General features: G+C 42.7%; 1 pseudogene; it reads right to left on the minus strand.

The window, feature by feature from the left end:
• Positions 1–8371: 8371 nt before the first annotated feature.
• On the minus strand, positions 8372–19595 carry LOC121445402 (annotated as a pseudogene).
• Between the last annotated feature and the right edge of the window lie 815 nt (positions 19596–20410).

The following is a 20410-nucleotide window of genomic DNA, read 5'->3' on the forward strand; positions in this document are numbered from 1 at the left end:
CTGGAGTCTGATGGAATTGAAGAGTAGATAGTAATAATACAGTTTTTCTTAGTTATGATAAAAGATAAAGTAAATATAAATATTGTACTGTAATTCTTGCTTGATACCTATTATGTTATATGTAGTTTTGCTATGTTAAAGTTAAAGCCTCCCTTTTTGTTTAAACAGAAAAGGGGAAATGGTGTAAGGTGTAGGAGGTCCTTCTGTTGTGTTGCTTTTCTTGGTTAATAAAGAAAATGCCTTGGTCTATTGATAGGGCGGAATTTAGGTAGGCAGGGAAGAGAGAACTGAATGCTGAGAGAAAGGAGGCAGACTCAGAGAGAAGCCATGGCTCCACCAGAGTAAGACATGCTGCCAAAACTTAGCTGGAAAGCCACTGCCTCATTGCGATACTCAGATTAATAGAAATGCATTAAACTAAGATGTAAGAGTTAGCAAATAAGAAGTTAGAACTAACTGGCCAAACAGTGATTTAATTAATACAGTTTCTGTGTAGTTATTTTGGAGCTAAGCTAGCCGGGCAGCCGGGACGAACAAGTGGGCCCTCCTACAACACACTTTCATATATCACTTTGGAATTCAGACAGCAAAAATTAATATAATAATAATATTTTAAAGCTTAAAAATCCATTTCTTACCTTAGCAGCTGGAGAATTTTTCATCACTGCTGTCAAAGCTTGAATTGTTGATACAGTCAAACAATCTAACCACCCCTGAAATACCTAGCAAAGGGAACAACAAGAAATTAACAAATATTCTCAGGATTTTGTTCACATGGAAACCTTTGTTCTAAAAACCTGAAGAAATAATAACATGCATTGTAGTCCTCTTCCTACCAGATGGGTTTTTGAAACAATATTATCTGCAAGAAAAAGTTCCTTAATTAATGTAAGATAAGCTACATGTCAAGAAGAATGAAGCACATTTACTTATATCAACTTTTCTGAGGGGGGAGGGGAAAAACAAACTTTACACATGCCTTTAAAAAATAATGGACAAGCCGGGCGGTGGTGGCGCACGCCTTTAATCCCAGCGCTCGGGAGGCAGAGGCAGGTGGATCTCTGTGAGTTCGAGGCCAGCCTGGTCTACAAGAGCTAGTTCCAGGACAGGAACCAAAAGCTACGGAGAAACCCTGTCTCGAAAAAAATCAAAAATAAATAAATAAATAAATAAATAAAAAATAATGGACAATCTCAAGAAGAGAGGAGGGAGGTCTGCAATTAGAATTTATACTATGCTTTAATTTCCCTTCAAACATACTTGAACTTGCTAGGCTTAAATAGTTAACATGTATAATGAAACATAGCTTAAATAACTGTTTTCTTGGTTTCCAAATTCTGTACAGAAATGGAAATAATATGGACATATCATCTTTAAACAGGCAATATCTATTTCTATTAATAATTTGAGGCAAATAATGAAAATGAAATATGTATATATAGGTAGTGGTATGCTTTGGAGAAGGCAACGTTTTGTGTCAAAAGTTTATGAAAGAATTAAAAACTCACTTGGCTTTCATTTAAGATTAATCATAATTATGATATGCATTAGATATCATGAGATATTTTCCTAGAGAATAAATCAATAAGTACCATCAATAATATTAAAAAAATAAAAATTAAGAAGTTAAAAATTTAATATGCTTGCTATATAAGACTTAACCAACCTTTATAGCATAGACTTTAGACTAGGAAGCTGGGGTTGCAGAGATGACGCAACAGGTAAGAACATTGGTGCCTTTGCAGAGGACCTGGATTCAATTCCCAGTACCAGCATGGCAGGTCACAACAGTCTGTAACACTAGTCCTGGGGGTGTGATGCCCTCTCCTGGCCTCTGAGGGCATTCCACTTCATACACTGAGAGACATACTTAAAAATGACTATGATTTAAAAATAAAACACACAATATTATTACGACCTTAAGCTAGCCACTCACATAATAACATTCTTTTTTTCTAATTCCAAACAACTGATCTGTACACTGAAAAAACTCTTTAGCTCTTTAGGTTTACTAAGTTATATTACTTTTAGTGTGGTACTTAATCTAGAGTACTGACTTTCATTGGTATTGTTGTCAAATATTATTACACAAGAAAAACACATATAGTAAACTATAAATTTAAATTCTGTATACACAAAATTCATATGAATAAGATCTGTGGTGGACTTTGTTCAAGAATAAGCTAAAAAGACCTCATCATAGCTAGCTTTTAAATTTCCATAATCTTTTGTAAGAAATTATAATATATATAAGAAGCCCTTAAGAGAGTATAAATAGGAAGAATCTAAAGCAATAAAGAGCTCTGTGAATCTCTATTTTACACCCAAAAATAGAAATCAACAAATTACAACACTCTTCTTCTATAACTCAGTAAACCTAACATTAAGTGGTGTAGGGAGTGGGACAATTGTTTGTCCTGGCCACCCAGCCAGCTTACACCCAAATTAACCCCACAGAAACTATTACTAAAAACACTGCTTGGCCATTAGCTCTAACTTTTTTTTTTTTTTTTTTTTTTTTTTTTTTGGTTTTTTTCGAGACAGGAGCCTGTCCTGGAACTAGCTCTGTAGACCAGGCTGGTCTCGAACTCACAGAGATCCGCCTACCTCTGCCTCCCGAGTGCTGGGATTAAAGGCGTGCGCCACCATAGCCCGGCTAGCTCTAACTTCTTATTGGCTGACTCTTACATATCAGTTTAACCCACCACCATTAATCTGCATATTGCCACAAGGCAGTGGCTTACCAGAGATTCTAACCAGCATCCATCTCCGTCCGAAGACCATGGCTTCTCCCTGATTCTGCCTCCTTTCCCCACCATTCAGTTTTGTCTTCTCTGCCTACCTAAGTTCCACCCTATCAACTAGGCCAAGGCAGTTTCTTTGTTCATTAACCAATGAAAACAACACACAAAGAAAGAACTCCTACACCAATTAAAATAATTTTAACAAAAGATATATAAATACTCTAGCAAACTGTGTTGAGGGAAAAAAGCAAATTTACAGGTAAGTTTTTGGCTTTTCCCAATTTACCAAATATATTTTGATATTCAAATACAGGGTTGAATTTTTAGAACAGAAAAAAATAAGTTTGCATGCTAAATTAATATTCAAAGGGCTCGTCATCTTCTTCCCTTCCTCTAAGATTCAGGTTGTCCATTAAATGGTAATCATTATATCAATATGAAGTGAAGAATCAAGATATTGACAATGACTGTGCATATTCAGAAACAACACCTTCACGTACCAATACATGACAGTGCTTAGAAAAAGAAACCCCTTGAACAAAGTCATCACCAGGTGGGTCAACAGTGATACTGGGTTCCATTCCTGTACTTTTTATCTTCCCAAATTGAAAAACAGCACACATTAACACAGAATTGTAATGAAGGTTTATCTTTTAATTTTAATAATCCTCAAAAATAAATAATTACTAGAATCAGAAGGGTTTTTTGAAAAACAAGAAGAAAAGCACAGGAATAGTTAACCCATTGACTGATTCTGGACTTCAGCTGAAACAAGATGCAGGCTTTGTATATACCTGGTCCTCACTTATCTCTGTCAGTAATTGGTTGGCAAGGTCTTTCTCGTTCTTGTCTGCCACCATACTGTGAGCATTTAAAAATAGCTGTTAAAAACAGAGACAAGAATAATGGAAAAAGAACATTAAATTGTTACCTAAAAGCAGAATGAGGTCCAACTGGAATTTCATGTCTCTTGAAAACTAATCCAAGAATCCACATACGAAGTACATCCCTTCCAGAAATAGCTGCTTTCTGAATAACAATTTTATAGCAGTTTACACAGTATATAATGGCTGTAGATATGACTCTCCTTTAGAACTCACAGTAAGAACTAACAATAGATTAATATTCCCAAATTATTAAAGAAACAAGAAAGAATGACACTCCGAAAAGTAAACTGCTACTGAGCTAGAGAAAAGATACTTCAGTAAATAATGATGTGTTTAGCTGAGTAAGTTTATACAATCCTACTTAGCTAACATTAAAAGGAACTCTTTCCAAAAATACTTCTCAGAGTCTCAAAGAGACTAGTATATAGCCTGACAAAGGAAGTCAGTGTACAGCATTGACTGCTTAAGTTTATCTGACCTCATATCTTGTTAAAAAATATTCTTCACCTGAACATACTTCATATTTTACTTTGTAGTCTCTAAAGGAAACTGGGGAAATCTCTGGCACACATGGTATGCTTTAAGTTTTTTTTTCTTTTTAAGATTTACTTATTTTCATTTATTATGTGTACAGTGTTCTGCCCACATGTATCTCTCCCTGCATGTCAGAAGAGGGCAGTAAATCTCATTAAAGATGATTGTGAGCCATCATGTCATTGCTGGGCATTGAACTCAGGACCTCTGAAAGAGCAGACAATGCTCTTAACCTCTGAGCCATCTCTTCAGTCACGTGCTTTAAGATTTTTAAAAACTTGTTATCAATGTAGTGGATGCATATATGTGTGGGCATAAAAGGGAGTAGGCATATGCCACAGTGCACAGTTGTCAAAGGACAGCTTTAGAGAAAAATTCTCTCCTTACACCTTTACATGAGTTCCACAGATCAAACTCTGATAGATGGGTCAAACACAGATCTAACACTTGTCATTTGAGTGACAAATCCCTTTACCAAATGAGCTGTACCACTGGCCCATGACTATTCTCTTTTACATGAATCAAAGGCATTAGGTACTTTACTTTTAGTGTCTTAACTCAGCATCCAAAAAGATTTTGGCTTTGGAATCAGAGACCTTGATTTGCATCTTGGTTTTATTCAACTTCTTGAGTACTTGAGTTGAATTTGTACTACCTAACCTGGCAAAAATCTCTAAAAGATCCTTAGTATCATTAAGAGTGTGTATGTGTGGTACTAAAGCTCAAACTTAGGGCCTCATGCATATTTAGGCAGGTGCTCTATAAATGAATTATATCCCCAGTTCTTTGCTACTTCTACAAGCTTATTTATCTAATATGGGACTATCCTATCAAATAATTCTGCAGGTTAAATGATATATAACCTACAGTAGTTTATTTACATGTCTACCACACAATAGGAATTTCAAAAATGGAAGCCAATATTAGAAGGAAAATTATATATGATATTAATATCTTTATTACTGAAGTGTAAAGGAATGGGAATGCTCAGACAAAAGTAAAATTAAATAGTCTCCAGGCTTAGGTTTTAAACTCACTAGAAAAGTGTTGTGGGAGCTCCTTCCGCTCCTTCAGCCAATAGCTGCTGAGATACCAGCCCATTGGGGGCGTGGTCTCTCTTTCTTTAAAAAAGCAGCAATTGCCCTCCGCTCATTCTCTGGCTTCCGGCTCCACTTCCCCTGACTAGGCGCCCTTCCTGATTGTGCAGAGGGCTGTTGTCTGGGATGGTGATCTGTATGTTTTCCCCTTTAAATAAATAACCATTCTTTTAGTCATAATTCCAAACTGGTGTGGGATCGTTTGTGACTTACGTCTTCATCTGGCACCCGAACACTTGGTTTTAGGACCCTTCCTTCCCTCCACTGGGCTGCCTGCCACCATCTCAGTTTGGCAAGAGCCCTTCCTCAGCCGTGGCCTGTGCCCTGTGCGTGGAGCCAGCAGTTCAATATAAACTATCACGTGGTGGCTTTTCTTGCTGCAATTCTTTATATTTTCTCTTTACACACCTCAGATTGGCTTCAAGTCTCCCCACACCCTATCATCTCTGCCGGCCTGGTTTGCTCTTTTCTGAGTAGTTTTTAAATCTCCCTTGCAAGCATAGCACTTAAGTGGCACGAACCAGTATGCAAGCAGTTGCTGAAAGCTGTAACCCCTCGGGGCGACTCTGTCACATGGAGGCATACACGGCTTCCAGATTGCTCTTCTCTGCCCCTGGATTCTGGGTTTTTGGTTCCTTCTATACAATTGATTTAATTATATTTACTTTTTTGAGCAACTCGCATTTCCCAGTTTTTAACAGCTACTAAGGCAGACACTGAAACAGGACCCTATTTTTCGTCACCTTTGCAGTGGTTCCAGTCACGACTCGGCAACAGCTCCACCTGCTGGATAATAGGTAATATGGCAGTTTTCATTTCCAATGCAAATTTTACTGCTTTGTTTACTAATACAATAGATTATATCATGAGAGGTTTATATGACTATGGGGATACCTTAATTTACTGGTTACTAGGTTTCAGTTTTCTTTTCCATATTCTATCATTAAGGAAGAATATGGCACTCCTAAGAATTATACAATCTTTACAGACTAATAATGAACAACTAATTGACAGGATTAACATTATTGAAAATGAGAGGTAATCTGAACAAGTGGATACTATGATAGACAAAATTGACTCCATATCCAAGGGTACTAGGAGGTTACCTGAAAGGGTTCAGTCTGTTGAATTTGATGTTCAGACATTATCACAAAGTTTTGATAAGGTAACAGACAGAATGTACCTCCAAGATGGGAATCTACATGATATACAAGAAAAGTTTAAGGAGGACATGTTATCTTTGAAGGAAAAAATTAAATCCTTGGAATCACAGGTGCAGAATGGGGACCAAATGGGGACCTTAGTGAAATCACTAGAAACTTATGCAGGTAAGGAGATTCAGGATTTAAGAGAGACAATGATAAAAAGATTTGAAAAAATTTGAAAAGATTGAAGAAATTATTGGAGCTAGTGAACAAAGTAAGGAGGCACAAGTCAGGATACAATGCCACCACCAGCTATTAGAACTGACTTACCCAGGGTTTTAGCGACATACCCTGTACTTTATTCTGACAAAGCATCAACTTCTAAAGGCTCAATGGGAGTCAAAGAAGCTAGATGGATGCCAATAGGAATGAATGATCTAAAAGAAATTAAGCAAGCTATTGTTAATTATGTATTTGTTAAGGAAATGATAAGGACTTGGGCTTCTAATGTCAGAGCTACCCCCCATGATTTCCATCAGTTAGTGTCTGCAGTTTTAGATGATGGACCGTCCTTGATGTTTGGAATTTATTTCAGAGAAGAATGCAAATATATGGAACAGCAAGGAAGAGAAAAAGGTGTGGAGGTTTCCCAAGATCAAATTCTTGGTGTAGGAGCATATGCTGACCCACAGGTCCAAGCTCTTTATGACAAAGAAGTATTGTCATTATGTCACAAGGCAGCCTTAAATGCTTGAAATAGAATACAAGATCCAGAGAAAAGGGTTGAATCATGTACCAGGATTAGGCGGGGACAGAGAGAACACTTTATTGACTTTTTGCAAAGATTAATTAAGGCTCTAGACATAGGGGTAACAGACTCAGAAGCTAGACGAATACTTCTTGAATCTCTAGCTTTTAAAAATGCAAATATAGATTGCAAAAAGATAATTGGGCCTTTAAGGTCTAGATCAGCACCTATGACTTGAAAAACATACAATAAAATAAAAATAAAAGACCCCTACCATCTCCCAGTTAGTTCTCTTTGCCTTATGCTTTGGATCAATATGTAACTACTGCTCCAATTATAAACAACAGCAACAACAAAACCCCTGCTTATATAAGTTGCCTTGGTCATGGTGTTTTATCACAGCAATAGAAAAGTAACTATACATGCAGTCACTTGAATTTGGAATATATTTAGGCTGCAATTTAGGTTAAAGGCTCAAAGTCATGTCTTCCTCTCTGAGACACTCTGACCCCATTGGGAAAGGCTCCATGATTAGATATAAAAAGACATCAGGTCCAGCACCTCACATCTGTCCACATCGTCCCAGCGCACCCATGCACCTTCTACCTCCTTTTGGTGTTGGTAGCTAGGGGATCCCTGCCACTTAAAAGGGTGGGATCTGCTTCCTGGAGGGCATCAGGAAGGAAATCAAGTCCACCAGAGAAACAAGGACAAACTCCCATACTACCATCATGACACAGATCTTTGGGAGGGCAACCTAGCCTCACAACAGTGATGTGGGACTCCCCTCTGTGTGCTGCGAACACCATTGGTTAATAAAAAACTGTCTTGGGCCTGCGCAGGGAATAGAGGTAGGTGGGGAAAACTAAACTGAATGCTGGGAGAAAGAAAGGCAGAGTGAGAGAGAGAGCTTTATGTAACCCTGCTAGAGACAGATGCTGGAACTTTAGCTGGTAATCCACAGCCACATGGCCATACACAAATTAATAGAAATGGGTTAAATTAATATGTAAGAGTTAGCCAATAAGAAGCTAGAGCTAATGGACCAAACAGCAATTTAATTAATACAGTTTCTGTGTGATTATTTAGGGGCTAAGCGGCCCGGAACCAACAAGTGACACTTTCCTCCTACACAACAGGCCAGTCCCTCTTGTGACGTGAATCCATAAGAGGAGAGTCTAAAGTGCCCATGTTCATCCAGCTGAAGGAAGCAGGCTTAGTCCAAAATGGTCTCAAAGTCTGTGCTTAGGGCTGGGTCAGCTGCAGCCTTGAGGATAGCCATTGTCACTGCAGGGAGCTTCCGGCACAGTGGTTTCTGGGCTGCAACAGAGGATGTGTTTGAATTTCATTCCAAAGAGGTGAGGTAGTCCCTTAGCCTACCTGGGTCAAGTCCTGGCTACGTGTCCCACCCAGGAACACAGCACCACCGCTACACTGGGCACACAAGGACTGCAAGAGTGGCAGTATGGAAACAGATGCACCACAGAAACCTCAGCATCCCTCCCTGCATCTAGAAAGCAGCAGAGCAGAGGAGGGGGTGAGGGGACCAGGTAGGGAACAGAAGGTTCCTGAGAGTGAAACATGTCATCCCATGGGCCTCTAGGGGGGTAAGAGGTAGAGTCAGAACAGAGGGAGCAGGCAGGCAGAAGTAGGAAGATGTGGTCTAGAAGCCCAGCTTCACTCTCTCCCCCCGCCCAGGGCTGCCCCAGCAGGCTCCTCCCCTGGCAAATGGAGACGGGCTTGGCATCTACAGTCTGCCTTTGGATTCAACTAGGCACTCGGTGTTCAAGGGTAGATTTGAGGGTCATTTGGAGGAGCTCACTTACCAGCCGTGAGAGGTCCCAGGAGACACCTGTAGACAGCAGAATGACCAGCCAGCTTGATCAGGAAGGCTTGGCATCAAAGCCAACGTGCAGCTTCAAGAGGAAATAAGCCAGAGGCTCCCTTGGCCGCTAGTGTTGCTCCTGGGGGAGCAGACGGAGGGTCAAGAACCATGGGCCACAGACCCTCACACCCTCCGACAGGCTCTCCACACCCTTCTGACCTGCTAGACCCAGGAACGATGGTCAGCAACACTAGCGCCAGAGTGAGGGCAGGATATCCAGCCCCTGCACAAGAATGCTGGCCCTGGTCTATCCACGCACCTGCATTCTTGACCTTCAGGACAGAGTAGCAGCAGGATGCTGAGCTGGCGATGATGCCCAGAAAGAATGCGGGGTTCTTCCTAACATGCTGGTCAAAGGGAAGCTGAAGCACGCATGCATGGAACCTGGGAAGGAGCCACAATGGCAGGAAAGGGCCCTTGGTGAGTATGTACATGCGTGTACACATGAATGAGCTCTTGTCTGTGCATACATGTGAACTACACACACACATTTATGTGCACCACATGCACAGAACCATGTACAAATGAACTATATGTGAACACTCAGCATGTGTGTGTGCACATGTCTTCATACAGGTATACCGTCATATAACTAGTCTCATCCCAGGTGCCTCATGCATGTCACCTCACATCACAGCAAGGGCAAATTGCTTGACTTTGAAATTGTGCTCAGTGTTCCACAGCACAAGCTTTTTCCTACACTCAGCTCCAATGACCCAGGAGGTTACTTAGGAGGAGGCCAGACCCACAGTGGCATAAATCTGGCCTGTGATTGGTGTGGCCATCTGTTAACTTCAGGCAGAACTCTGGCCTCTGCTACAACCCATGCAGCAGCCCTCCTTTCATGAGTCACAGGAAACCAACCCCACCTGTACTGGAGACTTCAGAAGAAAGCTATGGTCAGGTAGAGGATGCCATGTGGTCTGGCCTAACAAACCTGACTTAGGTGAGGACATTTCACTACTTGAAACCTGGGAATGGATCCCACTGATCGGCCATCAGTCCCAGGTCTCAGGACCAACCAAGGACAAGACTATTGCAGAAGAACAAGCCATGGCTGCTTTAGGCTATGTCCTTGTCATGCCTTCTGGATGCAAGACTGGGGACACTCAGCAATAGATCTGATTCTCTGGTTTCTGGAGCTCTGGATCCCTCTGCTTCTCTTTCCCATCCTATGCCTTCTGGGGTGCTTTCTTGAGGGGCTCTTTACCACAGCTTCCCCTCCTGTTTCAAGCCTGTCAGTCACAGGCTCTGATCAGCACCTAAGGTCACATAGGCTTCCGGTACAGGGAGACCAGAAGAGGTTCTCATCTGACAGATACAGAGCTGTGTAGAGACTCGGCTGAACGCTGCTTTTTCCTGACCCCACGTTAGTATACCACCCAATCCGGGAACAACTAGCCAGCTCTAACTTAAGTTTGAAAGCCCCAACAGACAGCATGGCTGGCATTTCTGGTCTGTGGCTCCCTCTAGTGGTGGCACAGACCCATGACTCACCTGTAGGCCTGCCGCAGGAAGATCTTGTAAACATTGATGCAGACGGTCTGCAGGCTGTTCACCTGGAGTCCCAAGGGAAAGAGAAACATCAGCAACATCCCTCAGATCACAAATGAACACTTCCTGTGTGAGGAACCCAGGAAACCCAGCCAGGGGAGGAAGCAGGAGGGAGCAGGGGCCAAAGCCTACCATAGCAGCCCCTCCCAAACAGAGAAGTCAGCAGCAATGTGAGAGTCCAAGGTCAAGGCCAGGATCCAAAAAATCCTCTCTGTGTGTGTACTGATGGTAGTATTGTCAAGTGATAGAGATGAGCAGGGTAGATGCTCAGGGGACATACAGATGTCCACATGCTCTTCACACACACACGCACACATGCATGCACATACACGCATGCACACATACGCACGCACACATGCTTACACACCCGCACACGCATGCACACACACAGACACACGCAACACACACATGCACGCGTGCACACACACGCACACACACGCACCACACACAGTGCCCTCGACAGACATTCACTCTCTCTGCACGTGCCCCCACACCAAGAACAGGACCTGCACAAGGGTTCCACAGATGACATGGCTGCCCATCTGCTTATCTGCAAGTCTAGAAACAGACTGTGACACTTCAGCCACAAAATAGCTAAGAGCTTGTGCCTCATGTTCCTCCCGGCCTCGAAGGTGCGCTGGAAGGTGAGGCTGGCCTTAACTGAGGTCTGGGTGTAACTGCAGCACAAAGATAACCTGCCTGTGTAATTCCCACATCAGCCCCTCTTCTGAGAGACCAGCACCGATGCCCTTCCACCCGCTGTCCCTCTCTGCTACACACTGAGGACTGAGACAGGGATGGACCTTCACACAAGGGAACACATTCCAGCGCTTGGGACATGCTCACAGCACCACATGAAGCCTTGGACAACCAAACCCAGCCAGATATAGTGAACAACATCCATTTTATCCAAGCTTAGCATCACCAGACATCTTTGCTCATCAGTGGCAAATAAGAGCCGTCAAAACCCACAGTTTAGAAGGAAACATAAATCATACAGGAAATCACAAAGCCCTGTGCTTCTTTAAGTTGCTCAGTCTGACAGAGCACCTTCCCAGTACAGGACTGTGAAGGAAGCAGAACACTCCCTTCAGCCAGACCTTGGTGGCAGCAAACAGTAAGGAAATGCCTACAATCGTGTTAAACCACTTGCAGACTGCAGGATGCTTCTTGGCCACCTTTGAAAATAAAATTACAAGATGGAGCATATAGGACAGAATGCAAGAGTGGTTCCTTCTTGCCATCCAAAGACCTTGCGTTGTTCTCAGAGATGTATCCTGGTAACAGGCATGGTTACCTCTGTTAAGCTTCTTTAAATGCCTTTTGTTTTTACGCATTTGAGTGCATGCCTGTACATGAAGATGGAAGCCAGAGGAAGGGGTATCCTGCTCTTCCAAACTCTACATCATTCCCTTGAAACAAGATCTCTCACTGAATCTGGAGCTAGGCTGGCAACCAGCAAGCCACTGTGACCAGCTTTCCCCATCTGCACCTACAGTGTTGGGATACAGGTGCCTGTAACCACCATGGCTTTTTATGTGGGTTTTGGAGTTCTGAGCTCAGATCCTCATTCTTAGACAGCAGGTACTCTTAACCCAAGTTACCTCCCCAGTCCTACTCATACCTTCTATACGTAGCACAATTAATAAAGAACCCAGAAACAGAAACTGGGGTACAACCTGAAGGTCAGAAAAGCAAAACAGGGGGGCTGGAGAGATGGCTCAGTGGTTAAGAGCACTGACTGCTCTTCCAGAGGGCCTGAGTCCAGTTCCCAGCAACCACATGGTGGCTCACAACCATCTGTAATGAGATCTAGTGCCCTCTTCTGGCCTACAGGTAAGATACTGTATAAATAAATAAATAAATAAATCTTGGATAATAAAAAAAAAAGAAATGAAAAGCAAAACAGCCAGTCAATGGCTTTTATCTCTACCTCAGTCTGAAATGGCGATCCTGCCCTCAGGAATCTCAGAATGAGACTATGTATGAGAGTTGTCTCCTCCTGTCTTAAATTCCTCTCTAGTGCTGTGATTAAAGGTGTGCACCACTATCGCTTGGCTTCTATGGCAAACTAGTGCAGCTACTGGGATTAAATGTGTGTGTGGCCACTGCCTGCTGTGAGGCTAGTCAGTACGACTGTTTTACTCTCTGAACTTCAGGCAAGTTTTATTTATTAAAATACAAATGAAATATCGCTACATCTATAGAGACTTTTGAACACTTTGATGTTGAGATGGGGTTTCTGTCATTAAATACTGTTTGAAAATGTGGTATCTACAGCAGAAGAAGGCTGCTGCTTATGTTCTGAAGCATCTACTGTTCACTGCTTAGGTCAAAGGGCAAGACAAACCAGCTTCATCATCGTAAAGGTTCAAGTCAAATCTTTGGTAGTCTCCGATTTTTTTTTTTTCAGGATAGACACGAAGATGTAGAATTGCTAGGGAAAATTAATGTATGTTCTAAAGACCACAGTACCATCGAGTGCCACTTTCTGGAGATGCTGCCTTAGACTGACTGAATCAAAGCGTGTGTGAATATGTGTAGAGTCTGATCACACACTAAATCACGTTATGAGGGCTTAAGCAGCATAGACTACTATCCAAGGGGGTCTTGCACCAATTCCCCCCCCCAGATCCTAAGATCCATTGCACAATTCTGGGGACACACCTACATGGCTGTGTTCTACATTACAGCGTTCTGTTGATTCTCTTCACACTTCACATGTGAGCTATGGTTTGGGGAGAAGTTCCTACCAGTATGTTTTCCCTTAGGGTGTTGCTAGTAACTCTGGCTGACCTCTAGACACGTTGTCCCTGGTATGTTCTAGAGAAATAGTGAATCAAGAACTCAGTAGTCCATGACTTTAATTGGTCCTAAATATAAATATAAATAGTCGGCTGGAGTCCGACTTCTGTCTCTCACTGGGTCTGTGATCCTGGACAAGGTATAAATCTTTGTGCCTCGCTTTTCTCACCTCTAAGATGGGGTGAGTATATATGTACATATGCTAATATAGTCTAGTTTTATAATTATAATTAAATCAGTTTATCTGGCAAAAAAAGATAAAACTTGGCAATATAATGAAATGCAAACACAAATTGACAATAAAATTTTTTGCAATGGTATGCTCAAATCTGAATCAAAACAAACCGTTGTTAGTGTTTTTATTTTTTGATTTATTGAGACAGGGTCTCATTATGTAGCCCTGGCTGTCCTAGAACTCACTACATAGACAAGTCTGGCCTCAAACTCCCAGAGATCCACCTGCCTCTGTCTCCTAAGCACTGAGATCAAAGGCATGCCCAACTAAAACAATAACATTTTAAAAAGTCATAAACAATGCCAACAAGATGGCTCAGGAGGATGAGGCACTGCTGCCAAGCCTGACAACCTGAGTTTAATCCCTAACTCCTACATGCTAAAACAGAACCAACTCCCACAAGTTGTCCTCTGACCTCCACATTCATGCTGTGGCACACATCCCCACACACAAATAAGTAAATAGGCAAACAAATGTTCATAAATATAAAATGTTTATAATAAAGTACCTTGCAGTTCTGTAGAAGTCGTATGAGATGTTTAAAGCAATCACTGTTAAGAAAAATGGCCTGAAGAACAGGCCTGTCTGCGCAGTCTAACGTGCCTGTGATGGTATCTATAAATTAAAAACAAAAATGACTCATGTAAAATCAGTCTCCTAATTCTTTGTTGTCTTTAGAGTGACTTTAATGCTGCCATGACTCCGGTTCAAGGCCTAGCCCTCTGCTTTTTATTCGAGCTCCTGCTTGGGCTTTTTGCCTGACCTACACTTTTCCCTTTCCTTTCTTCTATCCAGTGTGAAGACTGAGATGAGCAATGCCATCCTTGTTTCAAAGTGCATCTCCCAGCACCAGCTATGGTGGTGCAGTTATGGTCTTTAGTACCTGCCCTTGGGAGACAGAGGCAAGTAGGTCTCTGTGAGCTCCAGGCCATCTTGGTTTATCTATATAGTGAATTCCAGGCCAGCCAGGCTTATATGTAAACAAGAATAAAATGCTTATCCCAAATCCAGTGACTTCCTCAGCTTGATGTTCAGTGTCAATGTAATCTAACCATACAAACTTTTTCTTACTCTACTGGAGATAGGCACTCTTTTGTCCATTATCAGTGAATCCTCTCCATCCTAACATTTCTCGTGGTAGTCTTTCCACTTTATGGTGGCTAGGCCTATTTTACCTTAGTCCTCATGGCATTGTGGAATGTCACTTGAAAACAGGCATTCTGTGCAATCCTACTCACGTCACATGAAGCTCCAGATGAGCTTGAAGCCTTTGTTTGGGTGTTTCCATTAACTGAATGACTACAGGACACAAACAGCATTTTTATCTGTTGCTTGATTTGAATATTAAAATCTCACACAAGATTCTTACCTGGTTTTCCCCACAGAATCTTACAGATACAGAGTGCCACTTCACAAACACACAAACTTGGAGAGGAAGATACTGTTGTGGTCAGGACGCTACAAGAAGGAAAAAGAAATCCCAGAGATGATCTCATGAGTGCTGGCAGGCTTGTAGGCAGCCTGAGTTTCTCACTGGTCTCTGAAGGGGAAAGCAGGGTGTGTTTGAGCTCTGTTGAAATCTTCTGACTAGATTTAGAAAGATTCTTTATTCTCTACATGTTTTCATGCTTGGCAATTGATGGAGGAAGGTCATTGGCTAATAAAGGCACTGCCCTGGCCCATTTTATTGGTTAGAGGATAGGTGGGAGGAGTAAACAGAACAAAATGCTGGGAGGAAGAGGAAGTGAGCTCAGAGACTCGACCGCTTTCCTCTCGGGAGCAGATGCCTGAGAGAGACGCCATGCTCCGCTCCCGGGATGAAGCTCCGACCCAGGATGGACTAGGCTAGAATCTCCCCGGTAAGCGCACCTTGGGGTGCTACACACAGATCATTGGAAATGGGCTAAATTAGTATGTGAGAATTAGCCTAGAAGAGAATGGGCCAAGCAGTGATTAAAAGAATACAGTGTCCGTGTAATTATTTCGGGGCATAAGCTAGCCGAGCAGGCTGCTGGGGTGCTGGGAATGCAGCCCCGCCGCCCCTATTACTACAGGCAATTACCCAGAACAATGACTGTTGGGAAACTCTTTAGTGTGTTACCTAGGGACTGGTGGACCTGTCCACCGCTGAAGTCAGCCAACACTTAGTTGCATCCCCTAGAAATGTGGTAAAAAAAATAATATGTGTTGTTTTCATTTGTTTTTAAGCTTGGCACAATGATAATAATTACATGCTACAAAACCCTCCCAAGAATCAGCCTTGTATGTGATAGTATTTTGATTCAGCAGCTTTAGTTTGGATCTTCAACATCCTCCAAAGCCCATCCATGGCTGCATTCAATTTAAGAGGTGAGGCCTTAGACCTCAGCCAGGAGGTGATGGTGAATGCTAATAGTCCCAGCACTCAAGAGGCAGAAGAAGGAAGAGCTCTATGTTTGAGGCCAGCCTGATCTACAGAGTGAGTTCCAGGACAGCCAGAGCTACACAGAGAAACCCTGTCTTGAAATTGCCCCTAAAGAAGTGAGACCTCATGGGATATCTTCAGAGACCCTCCTGATGCTCCTCATCTTCAGCTCTTTTGCTTCCTTTGAAGTAAGTGATCCCATCCTCTCACACTTCAGCAGGCTGTTCCAATTCCATAAACTTCTCCCTCTTCATACACTGGTCACCTAAGGTTTCTCTTGCAACCAGGAAGGAATTTCTTCCTCACCTGCCTCCTTAAGCCTCAGTTGGAACAATCTTTTTCAGAAATTCTAAGTTATATATACAGGTTTCTCTAAACCAGGGTTTTGCTGCACTAGTTAGTACTGTTGACACTTTGGACTGGAATACTTGGATTTTATGGACTGCTGTGTACATGGAAGGATGTTTACAATATCCCTGGCCTCTACCCTCTAGATGCTAAGAGCACTCTCTCCAAGAGTGTCCCTAAGTGATGTCACATGTCCCATGGGAGCAAACCTGTCTCAGGTGGAAGCAGTGTTCAGTCTCCTGCTAAGGACCCTGACTGGCCAGCATGTGGTCAGAAGTGAAACTCTTTCCTTTGTGGGCATCCTCCTCAGAGTAAGGAAGTAAACATCATGCATTTTCTGTCAGCAAGAAACTTCCTGTGCCTTCTGGCTCTGGTCTAAAGTCTCACATAAAAAGGACCTAGGTTCAAGCAGCACATATTTTCCAGGGAGACGAGATGCATCTTCTTCCTGCTCATAGAGTCCTGCTGCCCCTGCTAGCTGAGTAAGAGAGCATATGTTGCCCCTATGTGACAGCACCCTCTTCTGAGAAATGGAATGACCAGATATAGTGTGTGTGTCCCTTGTCATTGGTTCCTAGATCCTCTCAGACCCAAAACACTACCTAGTGAGTCACTCTGGGAAGTTCTTCCCTGGGCTTGTCTTCTTGATGCTTCTGAGCAGGCCCACTTCTCGTCTTTCATTATTATCATTATCTGAGTAGTTCACACATACATCTGTGTTTTAATCTAATTCAGCCACCTATGTCCTTCCCTCCAATTTCTTTTTTTTTATTTAAAAATTCTGTTTATTTATCTTACTATTATGGTTGGGGATGAAGCTCAGGGCCTCACATATACTAGGCAAGTGCTTTGCCACTGTACTAGATCCCAGCTCTCAGGATCACTAATTACAGAAAACAAATCATGTCAAGAGGATTGGTCCATAGACTCCAATGTGAGCGGTTGTGAAACTCAACATAAACAGTGCACAAGCCAGCCTTCTCTTTCAAAGTGCGGCCTGGATGCAAAACTCTGAAACCTAGAACTAAAAATGTCCATTCAAACCTGCATTGAAAACTTGAGAAAGCTGTTTGCCCTATTTGCAGACTAGCAGACTGGCTGTCAATCAACCCAGAAGCTCCTTAGAAAATGCAGTTCAGGGCCCCAATCCAGACCACCCTAATCAGAATCTGTCTTTCTCAAAGTTGCTAGGAGCTTTACCCCCAGATCCACAAGCCCTGAAATACCTCATCCTCGGTTAGCTGGTGAGCCAGGAATCCCCTTAGAATGAGTCTAATTAGCAAATACTCCCGCAGGTGCCTGCTCACTCCTGTTTCCTTGATTTTGGAAAGGAGCCTTTCCCGCCAATTTCTACACTTCTCTCCCAACTTAATATTTGTTTGTTTGTTTTTAATTAAATTTGCCCCTTTTGAAATAAGTGGAAACTGTCATACCCATATTAAGCATATTTTCCTTTATAAATGGTCTCCTGAGTGTAAACTATACCACTATGGGAGGATCACAGACTTCAGCTGGAGACACTGATGCACATGAAATCTTGTTGTGCTAGTTACCCTTCGGTTGCTGTGATAAAACAGCATGGCTGAGGCAGCTTACAGAATAGAGTGTGCAAAGGGTTAGGATCCTGCTGGTGGGGACAGCAGGCTGCAGACATAAGACAGGAGCAGTGAGCGGAGAGCTCATGTCTCAAACTGTAGGCAGGGAAAATCATGTGGCTTTTGAGACCTCAGAGCCTGCCCACACTTTCATACTCCTCCAACCAGTCACACCTCCTAACCCTACCCAAACAGTGCCACTGGGAGCCAGGCTGATCCAAGGCTTTCTTAGAGGCCCTGAAGAAAGGACAGGAAGGATGTTAGTTCTGTGTCCTTGCTCAGGTGTGTGCATGACAAGGCCTAGTCTGGGCCTGGGCCCAGGGCCTCAAAGGACTTAAGGTTTTGGTTCCTGGGACCCTGGCTTCTCCCCTGAAGAAATTGGAATTATTAGTCTCCAGGCCTCTGTATGCTTGACCTATGACATCCTTGGGCTATACTGTGTTTCTTCTGCGTAATATTGCTTGATTAGCTCCATCCCATTGTATGATAGCTTTCTACAGACTCTGCCCCACCCCTGCTGCAAACTGTCTATAATACATATTACTTCATAACAAATTTGCTTTGGCATAAGCCATCAGCTTATACCCTACTTTCCTGGTTTCATTATTTTTCTCATCACCATCCTTCCCCTTAGGGACCTATCATTGAAGATGAGCCTGCTGGTCCAGGTCAACCAAATATTCAAAGGACCTAGACTATAGGAAGACATTTCTGAAAGACACTACAGACCCCCTCCTCAAAACCCGCAGCTAGCATGCTCCCGGGGGAACGTCCTGTTTGCTTTAAAAAAAAAAACTCTCCGGATCAGCAGCCAGCCTGCTCCCGTAAGAACATCCCATGTGCCTGAGAGAGCAGGAGATAGAGATAGGAAGACTGCAAGGCAAGATGTCAATAAGATAGGATGTCAACAAAGCAGGTTAGCTATAAGATAGGAACAGGATGATTGTTGCCAGGCATCCATGCTGAGAGAGGAAACCTTTCATGCCCCCCGCCGCATTCCGATAACCACGCTTTTGCTTCTGTAAACTTGCTTCTTGCTGACACCCATGCTGAGAGGGGAAACCATTCATGCCCCCGCCTCATTCCGGTCGATTGATAACCACGCTTTTGCTTCTGTAAACTTGCTTTTTGCTCTTCCCTATAAAAAGCCCGCCCTCCAGTTGGCAGGTGCGCAAATCTTCCGAGAGATCTTGCTGCCCACAGGTACCTGTGTCTCCTCAATAAACCTCTTGCGATTTACATCCGTGCGGTCTCGGCCTGTTCCTTGGCGTTGGGGAGGTCTCCTCCCGAAAAGAGGTCCTCGTCAAGGGTCTTTCAATTTCCATTCCAGGTACCACACAAGTTAAAGTGGTTTGGTTTTGTTGTTTTTATTTGTTTGGTTTGGTTTTTGTTTTTGTTTGTTTTTGTGGCTAGTGGGATCTCCATTGATTTTAGTTCATCAGTAAAACAATTCATTATTTTTACAAGTTGTTCCTGGTTCCCACTGTCCTGCAGGCCCAGCTTTAGTGCCTGGGGAGCTCCAGGTACAATCTGCCTTCTGAGTCCCAGCTCTTCCATCACACTGTATATGTGTTTAGGGTCCTTCTCTGCCCGGGCATCTTCCATGGCAACCATTGCTCTTGCTGATATTCAACAATACATATGCTAAATATTGGGAAAAGAGCATAGAAAGCACTTCAATCTGATTATTTAGGGATAGTCACTTTCTGTGCACACCTACTGGGGAGACCCCACTTGGACTCTATGTGTCCTGTCTTACTCTTCTTGGTACCATGGTACAACCAAAACCCACTGTCTTCCTACAGAATCATGGACATAAATAGCCTTCTCTCTCATTTCATTTTAATTACATTTATTCAGTTAGTGTCTTGGGGTGGTGCTCATGACACAGCACCTGTGTAGAAGTAAGACACCTTACAGAAGTTTCTTCTACCATATAGGCCCTGGGAATTGAATTCAGTTCATCAGGCTTGGCTGCAAGCACCTTTACCTACAAAGCCATCTTGTATTCCCAGACTTTTCTTCAGACTCTTGCACATTATGCCTCGTCTCTTTTACCCAGGAAATTATCAGGCCATGTAGGTCATCAGTCAGAGGGCAGATTAGAAAAGCTATATTCTAAATGCTTGCCAAAAAGCCCAAGCTCCAGCCCATTGTCACTCAATTTTAGCAAAGCCTTCATGACAAGATTAACATTAAGGGACCATTGTTTAAGGAATTATTTTGCTGGCTCAGGCAATCTCAAATCTGGTCCTGCTTCAAAACAGAGCCAAAAGCTTAAGTAGAGGCTAGGGAAAAATACAAATTTGCTTACATTCTTTGAAATAAAGCCTAAGACTTGTTTTGTGTTTATTTTCTTTGACAGGGTCTCTCTCAGTAGCCCTGGCTTTCCTAGAACTTGATATAGGAAATGGGCTGACCTTGAGCTC

The sequence above is a fragment of the Microtus oregoni genome, unplaced genomic scaffold (assembly GCF_018167655.1).
Source record: "Microtus oregoni isolate MIOR12 unplaced genomic scaffold, Mior012 000184F_ref0000333, whole genome shotgun sequence".
Lineage (NCBI taxonomy): Eukaryota > Metazoa > Chordata > Mammalia > Rodentia > Cricetidae > Microtus > Microtus oregoni.